The sequence below is a fragment of the Falco naumanni genome, chromosome 2 (assembly GCF_017639655.2).
Source record: "Falco naumanni isolate bFalNau1 chromosome 2, bFalNau1.pat, whole genome shotgun sequence".
Lineage (NCBI taxonomy): Eukaryota > Metazoa > Chordata > Aves > Falconiformes > Falconidae > Falco > Falco naumanni.
Window position 1 is genome coordinate 35,537,507 of NC_054055.1, and position 18,963 is coordinate 35,556,469.

The window sequence follows — 18,963 nt, forward strand, 5'->3', positions numbered from 1 at the left end:
TGCTTCCAGACAACTGTGTAAACATTCTGTTGGAAACTGTTTCAATAGCTATATGTACATAATGTAGCTACAATGCATCCCTAAATTTGTACCATGTGGGGTGGGATCACTTTTCCTCCTGTAAATATTGGATTTCTTTCCTTCCTTTCTTTGCGTTTTTGTGACTGCACAACAGTTGCTGCCTGAAAGCCAGAGACCAGTGGCACAAGCGTGCATGGTGCACAGAGCCTGCAACTGTGGTCTTTTTTTGTACTGCCAAGCAACCTGTGATTTTTCAGGCCCGGGAGTTCTCTTTTCTAATAGGACAAAATGCTCACTTTGTAGCTAAGCTGGGTTTGGAGAGATGCGAATTAAGGAACTGCAATGTTATGGTTTGTAAAAGTGAGCACGTGTGAGGGCAAATGTGTGTGTCTAGCAGGAATCCTGTCTTCCCCTCTGTTGGGTTGCTGCCAGTTTGCAAGCTGTTAGCTACGTATGGGGAAGAAAATGTAGTGAGGTAAGCTGCAAGGGCAACTGTTCTTTCAAGTCTTCAGGGAATGGCTCCTGCCACTGGCCTACATCCTCAGGCCAGCTGGGCTGTACTTGGCCTTGGGCCACGGGTGCGGGCAAATCCGGCTTTAAGCCATGCTCTTCCTCGGCAATGATGCTGGAAAGTGGTGGCCCAGTCCTCAGCCCAGCAGCTCCCAAACTTCTTTATCTTCTGCCTGCTATGTGTGATTCCTATGGAGTAGCAGGACACAGCCATATCGCACATAGATCTCTCTGCTTTTGGTACATGTATTATGCCAGAGAGGGAAAGAGATGGACAATACTTCTATACAGCTAGTGGATCCACCAGTGACAGAAGGTGTCACTGGAAGAAGACATCTGAGTGCGCTGCTTTTGGCTGGAGTTATGCAGAAGAGGGGCAGAATCATAGACAAAGATCCCACGAGGTCTCCGTGTCCACTGCTGTGCTTGAAGGCAGCATCACATATGTCTGAGCTGTGCTTGACAGCTGTTTGTATAATCTGCTCTTTAAAACCTCTAATGATGGAGATTTTGCAGTTTCCCTAGGTAGCCTCTTTGGGCACTTAACTACCCTCACAACTAGGAAGTTCTTCATAAACCTCTACTGCAAATTAAGTGGATTTAAGAAGATAAGCATGACTATGTTGCTGAGACCAAAGGCTCAGTTGTCCCAGTGTCTTCTACATAACAGTGGCCAATAGCAGAGGCTTCAGAGAAGTGTATAGGAGCAGGGCAAGGATGCAGTGATAACCCTGCCACTGGACTTCCTTAGCCTGAAGTTTGGGAATGTTTTCTTGGTCTGTCTGCAACAGATTCAAAGCACTGTTAACTCTCATCTATGTAAGAACCATTTACGTGGTGGAAAATGCTTTTCATATATCTACGATGTGTTCTTTTTTCTAGATAATGAAAGCCCAGATTCCCACCTCTTTCCCCTAAGTCACATTTTCTAAACCTTATAAAATTTGCATTGATCTTCCCTTTCAGTTGACCTACAACTGTTTTCTTCATCACTGAGAGAACGGACTGGTTCCCTGTAAGTCTCACATATAATACTTTGAACCAGTACCATTTTTTTCTATTGCTGATGGGTTTTGGGCCCCATTTGATTTGAAAGAAAAGCACTGAGGAGCGAGGAAGAGAAGAAACAAGAAGTCAGCTAACACCCTAGCCCAAGCAACTTCCCTGAACATGGAGAGTCCCATGGCCTGCCTCCTGTGTCTAATGTTCATGAATGGTGTATGTAAGAAATGCAGAAGCTGCCTATAGGAGCCAGCCCTGGGATTTCTTCATCAGAGAGGCACAGAAGAACTGGGCTGTCATTACCCCTCAGGTTCCAGGGATGTTGCATACCTGCCTGCATGGTAATAGTTTTCAGAGGTGGGATGGAGAATTTGCACCCAAACTCCACACCCCAGCCCCTCTATTATTCCCTGCTGGTGCTGTAATGAGAGTTGAGAGATATATGGATTTGTACGGGATTTGTTGCTGACTTCTAGTGTTGCAATGGCAACTAACTAGGAGATTTCAGTCTTTGGCATTTCCTTCTGGCTGGCTCAGTGTGTCTGCATCCTCCTCTCAGAAGCTCAGATCTCTCACTGAATTGCATGGGGAACCAAAGATACATCTGTGCCCTGCAGTGCAGCTCCTTACAGTGACACTTGAGTCACTAAGCTGAGATGAAGTAAAGCTGCCAGTGCCTCTTGGACTGAGGACAGAAATCTCTTTGCTGTCTTTCATTTGGCATTATAGACAGCTTCTTTAAGCTGAACAACAGGATAGCTGTTTTAGCGTGATGCTAACATGAGCACTTGGCTAGCAGGCTATGCTAATGTCACTAACTTGCTTCCAGAGCGCAAGCACTGTGTCACGGAAATGACCCAGCTTGTTTAGAAATACCTGACAAACCCCTCTGCATGGTGTAGTGTGGGCACATCGACAGGAAATTTCCTCAGTGCTGGGCGCTCTGCAGCTGGTCGTGGGAATACCTTTTGTGCCTTTACCTGGTGAGCTGTAGCTTTGTTAACCCACTGGGTTCTTGGCTAAGTTTACGTGCGTATGTGTGACTCAGTTAATTAGATCCTCACCTGTAATCAGGGTGGCCCTAAGAAGACTCTGGAAAGACTGGGGTGATGGAGGACTGCTGCCATTGCCCATGCGATGGAAGACTGGTGTTTGAAAGACTGTCATAAAATAACTCAGGTCGTTGATGTTTATGTGGGAAGCACATACCTAAGCTACACAAATCATTACCATCTGTATTACGAACAGACCCCAGAGCTTTAACCTGTTCTATTAGTTGCATATGCTGGCAATACTGTTTATGTAGCAAAGCTGAGATACAAATCCGTCTTATGCATAATGCAGGACATTTTATACATTTGACAGGAAAGCAATTTGAAACATTTTGAATGGAAACATTCTCTGCTGAATTGTTTTATTGTGATGAAAAATACCCCCAAGAAACAGTGATGTTAAAGATGCTGGGTCTTTGGAATCAGGAAAGTTTGGAGTGATCAAATGCACCTTGATTTAACATTTTCTGCATCTCCCTTTTTGGTGTGTTTTAAAGGAGAAAGAGATTCGTTTGGCTTTTAAAATGGGAATAATAATAGTTAGGTCTTCGTATAGTGTCTTTTATCTGTGGGCTGCAGAGTCTTTCACTAACAGTAATTTAACATGGAAACCTCAATGTGAAGAAGAGCAAGATATAATACCACTCCTCATATTCATGCTAAGTTTCATGCCCTTATAAAAGGGGAAAGAGAAAAAGTCAGTAGGAAGTTGTGAAGTATCTCTGTATCTGCAAAGAATTCCTTCCATTGCTTCCTTCCCCTGGAGGAATCTGTGGCTCTGCAGAACAGGGGACAGTCAGGTTTCTGTAGATCAAATGAAGTGCATACACCTGGGCTTTTGCCTCTGTGCTGGCTACTGGGGTCTTTTCCCTTTGAGCAGCCTGATTCCCTTAAAAAATTTGGGGTGCAGTCTGTGCGGCACCACGCTATGCCTGCCACGCAGGACAGGGACTGGGGTGGGGATTTATACTGCTTCTGGCATCGCCAGCTCCTGCAGGGATTTCTTAGTGCAAATCTTTGGGAACTGGATTATGTTTCGGAAGTGATTCTTTGATGTCGTCTTATTGAGGGCCTGGGGGCTTTAACTGCGTGTCTGTTCTTTTTGGAAGATGGGAAGTATTTTCTCTTTTTCCTAGCTCAGACTAGTTTCTGCTTTTGCCTTTGTATTGGCAGTAACAGAAGTGGCCCAGAGAGATTCAGAGGTGCATCTGCAGACACATAATCAGGCTCAAGGAAGTTGGCAATTATTTTTCTTGTTCTGATGTTCTGGAGTGATGTCCAGAATCTGGGGTGATGGTCAAAGCATAAGAACTTCAAGACACAAGAATGATCTGTTAATTTTTAGTTTTATCCAGTGTTAAGTCATCATGTTTCCATGTGGAGAAATATGAGCAAGGAACTTCTTTCTGCTGCAAAGCAGCCTAAAAACATTTTAATATAGTTAGGTTCAAAAATCAATGGCTTTGTAAGTGCACATATCTGCCTTCTCTGAATGGAATTGTGGATTCATAAGCAGATCACAAAAGTCCATTTTTGCAACCCTCAGAAAAATAACTGGCACTATATTTCAAGGGAAACAGGGGTGAGTCCAGGTGGCACTAAGTGACACTAGTCCCTGCAGGTGAGAGCTCCTAGTTCCTTCAAAGCTAAGTCTAGAAGAAATCTAGTTAGAGAGGTTCAGAGCAGAGCCAGAGAGTGAGGAAACACCATGTGGATGATCAGCAGTCCAGCATGGTTCCTTATCCTCCATTATTTAGTAGTATAGATTTTCTCTTACTGCATAGCTTCAGCTTCCAGCGTGGGTCACAGGCAGGTCATGGATATACTTCTTTGCAGCTTGGGAAACTGAGTTCCATATGAAATATGTCTGGGAAACATGAGCGAGAAGTTTTTCCACTGCCAGCCTATGGTGGGGTTTTGGAGAGGATGTCCTAAGTGGTGTGTCCAAGGTAGCCTGAAGATGATATTAACAGAATAAAAGTGAAAATGGTAAATACAGATATGTTGCCAAAACAGAAAGAAGGGTTTTGAATGGTTTGGCTTTGAAAGGATTTGGAGGTGAACAAATAATGAAGATGGAACACAAGGTTTCTGGACTTACAGTCTTCAATAGAAACAATGCTTGACCAAAATTTCCTGTCACTTAAATACTTTATTAAGTAAGCTTTTAGCACATTTTTCTTGAAATAAATAGCATGTGTTTACAGCTTGTAAAATATGTTCACAATGTACTTTTGGCTAAGTATTATTTTGTACCCATAAATCACACAAGTTTACTTCATGCAGTGAAAAGTGCTGTTAATTGAACAATGCACTGAACAGGGTTTAGTGGTAGCACCTGTGGAGCATTCCCAGGAGTTCATGCTTTGTGATCTTGGTAAGGAATTATTAATAGACTGCAACAGGGTGAAAACCATCCTGCATTAGCCCACATTGTAAAACAACTTCTACTTTTGGGAACAAAATACAAGATACGTGTTACTATAGGTACTAGTGGCTGTATTGACAAAGTCTCTGTTTTGCTGCTGAAGTAAGGTGCTCCAAAGAGCATTGCTTAGTTTTAGACAGGGCAGACATCATCAGCAGAAAAGTAGTTGATGTGCTGAGAGCTGGAAAAGAGATGGTGTTTAAATAGAGCAAAAATTGCCATTTTGTACCCAGCTTTTCACAATCCTGCTTTCATTTGCAGCTGTATTGTGTCATCAAACTATATGCAATCCATGGGGTTTCAGCTGCATGACTCCCATTAGCTTTAATCAGGGTCAGGTGAATAAACTGCTGAGCAAAGCACTCTGAAAATGTACCCCTTCATTCTTAACAATTACATTACTCTGCTTTGTGTGGTGGGGCATCTTTGGGAGGCAGAGCTGAACGCTCCATCATTTCAATACCTGCTCTTTGTGCATAAATGAAATCAGCACTGTTTGCAGCCTGCTCCCCTACTACAGTCAACGACTAATTTCACTACACAAATGACCAAATGATTGACTTCAGCATTTTGCTACATGAAGCAGACACAGATCTTTCAGGGAGATATCAGCTGCGTTCTGTGCATGTGTTTGAGATTTTGCAGGATGGAAAGGCTGTTTAGGAAAACTGAGTGGCATTGTCCTTTAATGAAAATTGTTGCCAGGATACTGCCAAGTTATACAGGGTAACTGCGACTGTGGTGGTTCTAGTGTTAAAAGAGATGAACAAGTAACAGCAGTCAGAACCAGTGCCGTGTATTTAAGGCTAGAGCAGAGGTCCAGGTGCAAGGTGATATATGTCTGCTGCCATATTTCCATGGACTATGGCAACTGTGCAAATCTCAGGACGGTGCATGCAAACAACCCTCCAGCAGTCAGAGCCTGTGAGATGCTGAAAATTCTCATCCCTCATTAGTGTCACTGACTGAGAGATACGGCTGCTCAGAAACCCAGATAGGCAGTGAGCATGTAGAGCTAGCATCTAGCCCTCTCACTGTATATGTGCTTCCTGGCTTTTATGCCCAGGCTCAATTGTTCTGAGTAAATAACCGCTCTCGTTTACAAATCTGCATTCTGAATAATTTCTTCAGCGTTCAAACACGCCCCGACCTTTTACATGACCCTCAAAGTGCAGATAAAACCACTGAGATTTCCTGTGGGAACTTTAAAAAAACAATAACCGCAAACTCCTCTGAAGGACAGATAAAAATGTGGTGAAAGTTTCATTAGCAACAAACTCTAGCCCTTTCAGTTGCACTAGCAGCCATATTTTTTGTTCAGTGGGATGGTTTTTGCACAGATGTCAAGTTTTGCTACTTGAGGAATGTGAAAATGAGAACAGAGTTTTCAATGCATTTGGATCAGTAGGCATAATTAGGTCTCAAGACTACCATTCCTTATCCAGATAAACAGTAATTCTTTACAATTATTTCTGAAGTGTACCATGTTCCCATTTACTTAGACACGCAGTGCTTGTAGTGGGAACCATTGAAAAGCGTTGTCCTGCATTATCTGAGGGATTTTGAAGGAAATGAAGCAAATCTGCTTTACAATACATTGTTCCTGCAAGGAAGGATCTCACAGAATCTAATCTTTTTTTCATTCATTTTTTAGTGTAGCCTGCACAACAGAGGCAGCTCTTCAGCATCATTTGTATGATAATAGCATTATTTTGTCCCAAATATGGTGCACATCTCAAGGACCTCCACAGTCACATCAGGGGAATTGTTCAGTCCAGACAAGGAGGAGGCAATTGTTGGGGGGGAACGAGTCCAAACACAGTGAAGTGAAGTGAATTTCAAATATTACCGTTAAACTGTTGCATTACCTTTTTCGGCTGCCACCAAAAAGCCTTTTCAGCAAGAGGGACATTTGGCTTCCCATGGAATTTCTGCCAGACCAGAATAAACTGAGCTGCTCCAAGAGACTTAGTCTCCTGAACGTCACCTGTCTGCCTAATCCTGGATTGCAATAGAGCTTTAAGCAGTCAATAAATGCTTAGCCTCAAAACAGAGGTCCTTTTCAGTGTGCATGGGTAATTAAAGATAAACTTCTGGGAATTTTGAGGTGAAGTAGGAAGGCACTTAGACCTTACTGTAGTTTAGACCTAGAGCTGTCTGAGGTGCTGCGCCTGGCCCCCACAGCCATTCCAGAGGGGTCTGTGCTTCCTATCGGATAGCCATGATACCCCAGGGTAACTCACATCATCCTAAATACCCACATGAGTGCAACTAAAAGCTAATTCATTCATGATTTTAAGCATCTATAAGGGCTGGGAGGGCTCTAAAGTCTGCAGAGTGGATTGCTATTTGAGATTTAGGTGGCATTTAGGGAGATTGGTTCCTTTTGTTCTTTCTCTGTGGATTATGCAGGGACTCTAGGGAAATTGGCCTCCTAATTTAGGCATTTCATTGGGATGCCTAAAACTGGCAATGTGAATTCCCCGAGTGCCAGTTAGAACATTGCCTGGGCTTCCACAAGTGAAACTAAGTGCTGTCTATGACACTTTAACGAGTAGTTTTATTTTAACAGAGAAAATGTTTTGGCATGGATGCGTTAATTGTAGAACTGAACCCACTTTTCCTTTTTACAAAATGTTAGTGAATAGCTCATGAAGTACTTGTTGTAACTGGCTCTGTTTCATTCGTGATCTTGCCAGTGTGAGTATTTGCTGTGAATATTCCAAGTCCACACTTGCTATTATACTACAAAGCGACACGAATCAAATGGAATAGAATTTATTTTATGCATCTTTATCAATCTACAAGATGTATTTACTCTAAGCTAGTTGTATAGGCACTATTCATAGAAAGAGTTAGGCACTGTCCAACCATGATTCCACCTGCTCCTTAACGGAAAACATGAATTAAGAATAATAGGTAGGCTAGATAACACTCTGGGGTATTGTTGAATGTTAAATGGATTAGATTAAACACGCAGGGTTTAAATCTGTGACCCACCCTGATATTTTTAGGGCCATTTGAAGTGCCTTAGGGTGTACTGCCTTGCTTCTCTCTGGTCTAGAGAGACACTTTTTCCATAGCTTCTGTGTCATGGATACTTCTTCTAGGGCATCTCAAATGGCCCCAGGTGCTTGCAGTGTGTTGCAGCTGAATCCCTGAATGTGTGTCCCTCAGTGATCATGGTCAACAAAACTAGAGATTTCTTGATCTGATCAGATGTACATGATTACTGTAGGTTGTGCTCAATACCTTTCTAGACTGGTGGCTGTATTCACTTTGCCTTGTGGAGGAAACCCACCTGATGTGTAGAGACCTGCACCCTGGACATCTACATGTAAGTATCTGAATTCTGCTTTTGGGGGAATTAAGTTGGATGAGATGAATGTAACCCAAAGGTTTTGTTTCTAATGAGAATACAACAAGTAGCAGAGTTTATCATTTGGGGGTTGAGACAAAAAAATTGTGAGAAAACCCCCTAGCTCAGCTTGCATCAAAATGGAGTATCTCTCATTTTTGGGGGAGACATTCAGGGACCCAAAATAAGATGATTTGCTACATACTGGCATAACTAAAATGTGTAGTCAACTAAAACTATGTTTTATGTTCTATATATGGTTGAATCACCTTATTTTTAAACGAGGTCAATTTTGATATGAAAAAGCCATTTCAAAAATAAAAAATCAAAAGATTCCTTTTGAAAATGTTGAAATGAAATGTTGTGCCATTTTGAAACTTTCATTCCTGTTTTTTCAAATGAAATGTCAAATAAATGCAAATCAAATTTACATAGTCTATCACGTGAAAACAACATATTTTATCAAATCTATTATTCATCTATATTTTCAGGATAGCTCTGTGTCTGATGTGTGAGCAGACAACTTATAAAACTAGCCCAGTATGAATTCAGTTGTAAGAAGATGACAATTCATTCTCTGTGACTCTCAACACTGTAAAAGAAAGACTGAAAATTCAGCTCCCACAATATTTGTGTTTAAAAGGTTGGCTATATGATGATTTTTACTGAATAGACTATGAATGGAAACTAATTTTGACTCTAAAGAAGTAACTCTGGAGTATGTTTCTGCCTGAATTGAAAACAAAAAGAAACTGAACTTGGCATGCAAGATAAAAATAAAGTCTAGTTCTCCTACTTTATGTATTTAACTTCAGCTTAAATTTTAAGTGGCTTGTTACATGATCCTTCTACAGTAATTACCTAAGTTTTTATGTGAGTGCTCTCTGTGTAGGTATTTGGGAATTATAAGTATTTCTGAAAAAACTCCAAAAAATTATGTGGTCCGTCTATATCTGGTCACTTGAGTCGGACACATAATCTCCCTGGTGAAGGCTTCACCTTTCCATATTTGCTGCATAGGGACTGAAACACGTAAATTAGGAAGACTGCCTCATCGTAAGCCTAATATTTGAAGGTTAAAGTAGAGGCCAAGTTCAGCAAGCTGGATTCTATGCTAACAGCTTAACAACATTGGTTCCAACCAACTGGTGAGAGATAGGGATATAAAGATTATTGGCATCTATAGCAGGAAAAGAAACTGAAATGAAAAGTTTCTGTTGATGTGCACACCGCTTTTCTTAGCTGTGGCCTAAAACTTCTGCAGGCGGGGACCTGTGCAGGAATTAGGTTCTTATTTTTGGCAGTGCCATCTTAGATTATCACCCATATGGCTCAAGTTCTGGGCCTTTCCTTCAAAAAGCAGCTCCTGCAGCCAAATAGGTCAGACTTTCTGGGCAGTGGCTGTGCAAGTCTGGAGACTCAGACGGAGTGAATTCACACCTCCTGCTCAGGGAGCTGGTCTCACTGCGTGTACAGCCAGTGCCTCAGCTGCACATGCTTGCAGTACCCTTGGCCTCCAGCATCCTTAAGACACCACTGATTTCTGGAGTGAGTTTCCTATATGACTTTGGACAAGTCACGCTTTAGTTTCCTCATCTGTGGGCTGGGGATTATATTGCTGGAATGAATGGAGACTAAAATCACTGATGTTTGTAATTTGTGTTGATATTCTCTGAGGGGAGGCAGGCACAATAGAAGTGCAAATAAATTGTTGTGACTGTTTAGTATTTCAGTAAATGGAAAAGCTCTTCAAAGCGGAGTTCAGAGCAAGTACAATAGAGTGGAAAATTACATGTGCAGAGCTAAGAAAGACGGCGGGAAGACGTGAGGAAGCAAATTCATTGCAGTTGTTCTAGTAATCAATGAGATGTGTACTTTTATTTGCCAGTGTGGATTGTAATATCAGCCATAAGTCTCTCAAGAAGAACAACATTGGATTTGGGCAGGCAAAGCAAATTTGAGACATCAGAAAAGTGCAGGTCCAATCCTGGTCATAGAAGTCCGAACTGGTTTCCACTTCATACACACTGCTTATAGTTGGAAAGTGGAGCTACACATTTCTCTGGGGAGGGACAGCTGAGCAGGCTCATGGCTTCAAGGTGGACACACAATTTCCCCATGAGTCTGCCTACAGTGGGACCAGGCTGTCATGGTTTAACCCCGGCTGGTAACTAAGTACCCCGCAGCCGCTCACTCACTGCTCCCTCACCCAGAGGGATGGGGAGGAGAATCGGAAAGGAATGTGAAACTTGATGGTTGAGATAAGAACAATTTGACAGGAGAAGCAAAAGCCGTGCATGAAAGCAAAGCAAAGCAAGGAATTCATTCACCACTTCCCATGGGCAGGCAGGTGCTCGGCCATCCCCAGGAAAGCCGGGCTCCAGCACGCATAATGGTTACTGGGGAAGACAAACACCATAACGGCAAATGTTCCCCCGTTCCTTCTTCTTCCCCCAGTTTATATACTCAGCATGGTGTCATATGGTATGGAATACCTCTTTGGCTGGTTCAGGTCACCTGTCCTGGCTGTGTCCCCTGCAATTTCCCATGCCCCTCCAGCCCTCTCGCTGGCAGGGCCCAAGAAAACAAAAAGTCCTTGACTGAGTATAAACATGACCCAGCAACAACCAAACCCATCAGTGTCCTACCAGCATTATTCTCACACCAAATCCAAAACACAGCACTGCACCAGCTACTAAGAAGAAAATTGACTCTGTCCCAGCCAAAACCAGGACAGACATATGACAGACAGCTTGGCGCAACAGGGGATGGTTGGAGTTTGGTGCTGGCTAAGCACAGGGTGGACGTGCTGAGCTGAGAGCACCTCTGTGATGTGGGTGGAGGGCATGTGGATCATGGAGCTTGTCATGATTGTCCCAGCTCTGCCCCTCTCAGGGGGGTAAGCATGGGCTTTGTAGACAGTAGAGGGCTGCTGGATGGGAAGGGAGAGGCAGCTCCTGCTTGAGCCATGACACTGGAAGTCATTGTCACTTGGTGAGGAGGGACTGGGCTGGTGACAATGCAGGAGGCAGGTCCTGAGAGTGAATTATGAGAACCATTTTCCTGTGGGCAGATTATTTGCATTTTTTGCCATTGTTTTGCCTCTCCTTAAACCAGGAACAATATGTATAATTTCCTAATAGGAATGCGCAGGGTGTGTTTCTGTGAGAGCATTTTGAATATGAAGGCCTCTGTGTATGTGCTGTGGGCTGTGACTGTGGAAGTGGCCATTTGGCAGCTTATGGGAAATGAATTCTTTTTTAGCCTGGCTTTTAGAGGAATGGTTGTCCCCACATCAGCATTGTCTCCATAATGCTCTGCACTGATGGTCACATCAGCAAACATGTCAGGGTGGAATGAATGTGTGTCATTCCTATGGGCACGTTCCCTCAAACTCAGCACCGACACATACCATGAACTGAAGTTCTTGTCATGTTGCTGCTTAAGCTATGTAATTTCTGTCCCTGAGCAAGTCTTCTAAATTTGCAGATTATCATTCTCACACTTCTAATAAGCAGTTAATCCTCTTCCAGAGAGAGATAGCATTGAACTAGACCCCAGCCGTAGAGTAGCCTTCATTCTGGGAGGTGGATAGAAGTGTAAGCAAACATGAACTTTGAGCTTGCAGCTGGGTCTATATCACCAGCAAGCTCCCCTTCCTTGGTCCAAATGCTCCTGAACTTTGATCTGCTAGGAGTATTGGTTAGAAGCAATAACTGAAACATTAAGTCTCTCGTATATAAAATGCATCCATATAGGACAATATTCTGAACTGGGGTAGGTTGTATCAGTTCTAGTCCAGCGGGAGGATGATGGTACACAGCAGGTGACGATATGCACTACTTTTTAATACCTATGTATCATACAAATGGTAGGAGAGAGAGTAACCCTGGGAACAGAAAATATGTGAAGATGTAAAGAATGGAAAAAATAAAGTGAATCATGAAACCCTAAAAGGCTTATACCTGAAAGCTATATGCAATCGGAGAGGAGGTTATCTGTGCTGAATAATGAGGACAGAAGTAATCTAAGCTGTGGTAATACAATATTACTTTATTTAAGTAATGTGTTTAATTCTTTTTACTTTGTGGGATCTTTTTCTTGGAAACCGGGGTCCTTTTGACGCTGAAGGAGTGTTAGCCCTCCTTAAAAAGCTGACCCTGCTACAAAAGAGACTGCTAAGAAAAAATGAAAACAGCCCCTTAACAATGGATGCTTCAGTTATACTGCGCAAGTGTTGGAAAAGCATGTCTCAGGACTTCCAGAAGGCTGCTGCATAGAGCTGAAAAGCGATTAAGGCTGGCAAATCACTGTATAGTTTTGCACTGCCAGTCTTGAGACTGCCTCAGTAATGGTGTGACTTACTCAATTCAATATAGCCTTGAAAAGGGACCTCTTGAGCTCAGAAATGCTGTTGTGTAGACCACTCATGTGCCTTGAGGGGATTGTCACAACATTTCCATGGCAATTGCTCTTGTAAGCTGAGAAACGTTCAGGAGGCTGCCATAATATAGACACTGGATAGTATGTACTGACTTGTGTGTGCATGTGTGCGAGAGAGAAAGGCTGTCTAAAGGAAGATCTATCTATCTGACCTACTAATGTAGCTGAACTAGCTGAGGTGCTTGTCTCAGTGCTGTAAAGATCTGTTTTTAGACCAATTTCTGAGTTTCAAGCAGATACATTTGCAGAAATCAGGATTGTTCTGTGAATTATTTGTCAGCAGAAAAAGAGGTCTAAATGCATGAGATAATGTATTCATAATGCATAATTTGACTATTTTAGAAGCAATTACACTTTTGAAAACACCAGCATAAGCTTGATGCAGACAAAACGGAGCTCTTAGTACCCCCTCCTGAAACCCTCTTCCTTTCCTCTGCTACTGAGCATTGTACAACCTTTTTTTTCTCACCTGAATCATTTATCCAAATCCCAATATACAGGTCACGTTAAAACCTTTCTGTTTCTTCCTATACAATATCCATAAGAGCGGCCCTTTCCCCCAGTTATTTCCCATTTAGGTCCTTATCACCTCTCATTTCACAAGCTGTCACTGTGTTTAACCACCTCAGGAAGATTACTGAAATTTTAGTGTAGAATAGGTGCTGGGTTGGAATTTGGGGCCAAATTTTCAGCAAAACCTTAGCCATGCAGTCATTTGGGAGACATATTGACAGTCTGCAGCTGTGCAGGTAGGACTTGGCTTCTGCCCACTAACTGGCCTTAACTGGAACCACCAACAGCGTGTGGCTGCAGAGAGATGAGGCAACATGGACATTGCTATGTCCTGAATATACCAACTAGGTCCTCAGGGCAGGCTCTTGCAGCAGTACAAATGGATCCTGGTCTAGTTTGTGGCTTAGCTAAAAAGGCAGGGAAAAGAATACAGTCCTACCTGGTGGTGCACTCTGTTTCTGTGGTGCCCTGTGTGTGCAATACAATTGTCACCTTAGCAATGCTATTGCCATGTGCAAAGGCTGTTGTCACCCAGCCACGGTCTGTGGCATATCACCTGCCTTTTCTTTTCAACTGATAACATGTTGTATGTTCGACAAGGAGCACATCAACAGCTGGGGTGTTTGGTTATATTTGAGAAACTTCTCTGCTATCATTTTCTTAGCTCTGCGCTTGGTGCTTCTTTCCACTTCACTATGTACCAGTGTTACTGACCATGGCCCACCTGGCCAAGTTCAGTATGCCTTAACTGTGACAGTTGGTGAAAACACTCCAGTTCTATTAATGTTTTTTCCTTCCTGGTGGTGGATGGTGCTGAGAAGAGAACACAGAAGGGAGAAATAAACAGGCAAAGGGCTGTGTCAGCTGGGAAAGGAATGAACTGTTTTACACATCTGCAGGACACAGGACAAGGAGTGACACACTTAAGTTACAGCAAGAAAGCAGTATGATCAGGATTTGGAAAGGTTTTCTAACTGGAAGGACAGTCAAGCACGGAAGAGACTGACTGGAGATGTTAAAAGAGTATTGGAAGTTTTTAAGGCTGGACAAATATCTGTGAAGAATAACGCAGACTTCGTTGTTCATGCTGTGGTGCTGGGACTAGTCTGAACAGCCTCTTGTGGTGCCAGAGGTCCTGTTCATGAGTCCATCTCCTGTCTGGTAGCTCAGCAATAAGTTTTTCCTATTCTGACTTACAGCCATGGCTTTAAATTCTGGAATTACAGACTTGATACTAATCTCCAGCTTCACTCCTGAATCTTGCTTGTGGCCACTTACTATCTTGTTATCTATGTTCATGAGGCATCTTGCTTTGTTTTTTCATCAGTTTATACCTCCAGAGGATGTAAACACTGGCTGCCTGACGAGTTAGGATGCTTTTGACAGCGATCTACCTTGGTTTTCTGTATTTCTAACCTTGAATCTGTCCCAATTAGCTTTACATATGGTTTCCCAAGGCTTTGGAGAATATTTCAGTATTGACCCAAGCAATCAGATGTGTCACACAGAGCTCAGATTGTTAACAGTACATTGACAGTTGAAAGGTATTTCATCTCTCCTTGACTGCAAAGAAAATTCTTCAGAAGAAGAGTGCTGAAGTATTTGTAAAACTCTTTAGGAAAGCAGTGTGTTCCTGTTATTTAAGTAGTCGCTGGCAGATGACCTGTTATCCTGGATCAGAGAGCAGGATAGAATTTCTGCTTCCTCTGCTGACACTTGCAGAAGCTCATCAAAGGTAGTTCATTTTCACATCTGTTTTCTCTTCTGTGATCAGAAGAAAACTTCTCATACGTAATCTCTCAGTCCAACCAGACTGGATTTACATGGTGTTTCAGGGTGTATTGACTCTTTTGTGACATCCAAACTACCTTCTGAGACAACAGCTTGATTTATTTTCTTTTAGTGGCTCAGACAGAGTCCTCCTGGTTGAACCCTGAACCTTGCTGTAACATAGAGTGTATTTTCAGGTAAATGTCTCTTGGTGTTCTAATTGAAGGATGCAGGCTGACAATCCTGATGTTTTTCAACAGTTTTCCTGAGATCTGTGATCTCTTTTTATATTCTTTGGGGACTACAGTCACTGTGACCACTGAAAGAACAATTTAATATGCTTTCTGTATTCCTCTGCAGCTTTGAAAAGCATACACATCTTTTGTATGTCTGTGTGTCTGTATATGAATGCATATGTACATTTATTTCTGACTGGGATCAAGACAGTGTAAGAAATAAAAGTCTTATATGATAAACCCTCAGTTGCCAGTCATGAACACAGAATACAAAATCAAATTAAAACCCTGTATGCTAGATGATAGCATTAGGAACAATTTGACATTTATTGAACAACAGATGGTGATTAAAAGGATAAAACTCTGATTGTCTTGCTAAAAGCCAAACCTTATAGTTCCGTCTAAGGAATGTCTAACATTTCAAATAAAACACTCAAGGCATCAATGAATTCATAGGAAGATCAATCTCAAAGGCATTCTTATAGACATTCTTATCAGAAGCGCAGTTAAAGTCTCCCCTTTAAAAGTACCACATTTTTAGCTTGACAGTTTTCTGGAAATGAATCCTCTCCTCTAGGAGAAGGTCACAGATAGTAAAAACTTAACAGAGAGACCACGTGTGTTAAACTGATTTTATTAAATGAGGGGAGAACTGAATACTCTCTTCCCTTCAACCCTGTTCTTCCAACATAGCCCAGCTTTCAGTGTATGAGGGTACAGTGTACAGTCCTGTCCTTCGGAGTGTGAGCCCCTTGGCCGTGGGGAGATGCCTTTGTCGATCACAGTGGAGTAAATGTGGGGGCAAAGAGAGAGTCCAAATTAATCAGGAGTCTTTCCTGTCTTTCTCTTGCACCATGCTATTAGATGCTGCTCTCCATGGAGTGCCTGTGAGCCACCCAGTAAAGGTGTTCTCTCTAACCAGTAGCTTTGTGTCACAGATCCCTACAAGTCTGTATCCTGCTTGTAAAGGAATTTATGAAGGAGAAGTAAGAGAAGCAGTCTATTGTCAGCAGTTTTATGTTCATTTTCATGTGAAAGAGGGTGGATGCACATTGTGCCAGGCAGTGGTCTCAGGCAAGTGGTCCCGATTTTACCTCCAACCAGCACATTTTGCCTGGCTGACTGCACTCAGAGATTGTCTGCTCTGAATGCACCTTCTGGCTGAGTCTGTTGGTGAACACAAACTGAGGTATGCTGAATTTATATTTATAGGATCAGTTATGAACAATTTTGCTTCATCTCTCTCCCTTCGTGCTAAACAATTTATCACATCTTTGTGTGCAATCACAGCGGTGCCCTTAGGAGTGACATACTGATAATTAGCAATTATTGATAGATATATTCAGCTTAATTGTTTCATTGTTCTGACTACCCACCCTTCTCTCCATGTGCAGCTGTCATGTCATTCATTGATGGATGATGGATTTGTTTTATTCTCTGTATCTAAAGCCTGCCTGCACACCTCAGACTTGTTTGCTGTCATGTCCTCCTTTGCATAGATTATGCTTATTCTCTGCATTGGCCATACTTCTCTCCTTCAGCATTTTCACCTTTCCTTTCCCTCTTGTCTTGGCCTTGCTTCTGTCTTCTCTATGTTTCACTGACTGTGCATAATGAATTTTCAGTCTTCATTCACACATATTTGCTCTGCCAAACCTGTTTCACAGATTGCATTTGCTGTGTCTAGGAACAATAGCCAACAGCATGGTCCCAGAGACTTGATGATAGAAGATATTTCCTGTCAGAAATACCCTCTAAAGATCTTTGGAAGTCAATGACTATAAAACTCGAAGTACAGAGGCACAATAGGGTCTTAAAAGAGGGTGGACATTCCCGTGTCTGGTGACAGGGAGAGAGAAGGATATGCAATAGGTAGTTCCTCCTATCCTGGGACAGACATCATGGTAAGAAGGCTGAATCTCTCTCTGAGGCAATTATACCTTTCTATTAACTATCAAGGTTGACACAATGACTGTCTTAAAGTAGACATTTAGCTAATGGGAATTTGAGTATGGTCATGAACTGGAGGAAGAGACATCTGGCTTTTAACTTCCCTGTGCCAGCATCTGGTGGTGTGCTCCCCCCACCCCCACCCCCCATGACCTTTATTTCCATGACAATGCTCAAGTGATAACCATCAGTGACAGTCCTAATGCATGCCTGTGGTGGTGATGGCTGCATCTGATACAAAGCGGATTCAGGGGGGACAGATAACACCACAGTAGCCAAGGACTGATTTGAACAATGTGCCCACATAACCACAGTGCTGGTCAAGGTACAACTCAAGCCAAATTTGAAAAAAACTAACTTTTGTAGTCGGTATGCAAATATGACTATAAATCATAAACCTTACTCCATAAACAGCCCAGGGCCCATTAGGCATTCCTTCACAGCAGTGGGGTGCATGCCAGGACCTCCCCTGGAGCAGGGATGCCTCTTAAGGATACTCCTTGAGGTTGAGATATTCCTAATCGCAACAGATTCTTGGTAAGTGATTAATAGCATGCTGAACTTTGAAGTCTTAGCTGCGTGGTATAAAGAATTGATTGAGCACGTATAATCCTTTAGATATAAAGCATTGACCAAGTTTGGGACTAAGTCTAGATCCAGCTGCACCTAAACTCCCCTCTGAGAAGGAATTCAGAATGCAGGGAGTCCTTTCTAAACCTCATGACCCGATGGGAGGGTCCCCCTGACAGCTTTGTATGACAACTGCAGTAAATAATCAAGTGTACCTTGCCATCGAATCTTGTTAAACCACTGTCACATTTACTACCAAAATTTGTTAATCACTGTTTTATATCAATAAGCATATTGCTACTTCTGTTTTACAAGGGAATTGGATCACTCATTTCCATGACAAAGCATCACTGTGTTTCATCAAAATATTTACCCTTTTGGTTAGCATTATTCAGATTTTGAGTTTTTGGCCAGAAGGTTAGGCTGGTTTTTTTTTTTTTCATAGCATTGCAGACATTTTAAGGCAAGATCTAATTGCAAATTAGAATGTAATTGAGAATAAGAAAGGTCAATATAAATATGTGGTACTTTAAGAGCAGAAGAGAACTTTAATGAAAAATCTGAATGAAGCATTAGGAATTTAAAGTACAGGTGTTTCGACCTTGATGTAAATAATGTGAAAGATGTCAGAAAACCATTACTGCTAGTTAAGGAAATTGCAATTAGCATCAACTTATTAGTGATACAGAAAGCAAGAGACAGTGAAATTTGGAGGGGGAATACCAAGGGCTATGATGAAAGGTGAACTGGAAGTGTTGGTGAAAGGAACATCTGAAGAGTCTGGAAACCGAATACTGGAGCTCTGGGTGTGCTTCAGAAAGCAGAGGGTGGCTAGTGAAAGTAATCAAAGGAAAACAGAAACAATACATGGAGAAAGACAGAGAAGATGATGTTCTTGCAATGCTCCATGGGAACTTGAGGACTCTGTCTTTGAACATGGTCGCATCTCAAGTAGATAAAGCCCTGAGCAACCTGAGCTAAGCTGACTCTGCTTTTAGCAGGGTGTTTGATGAGATGATTGCAGAGGTGCCCTCCAGTCTCTGCTGCTCTGTCATTTTGTGTCTCTTCCAAACTTTAATCATCAAAATATGGTGGGGTTTTTAGTTTGTA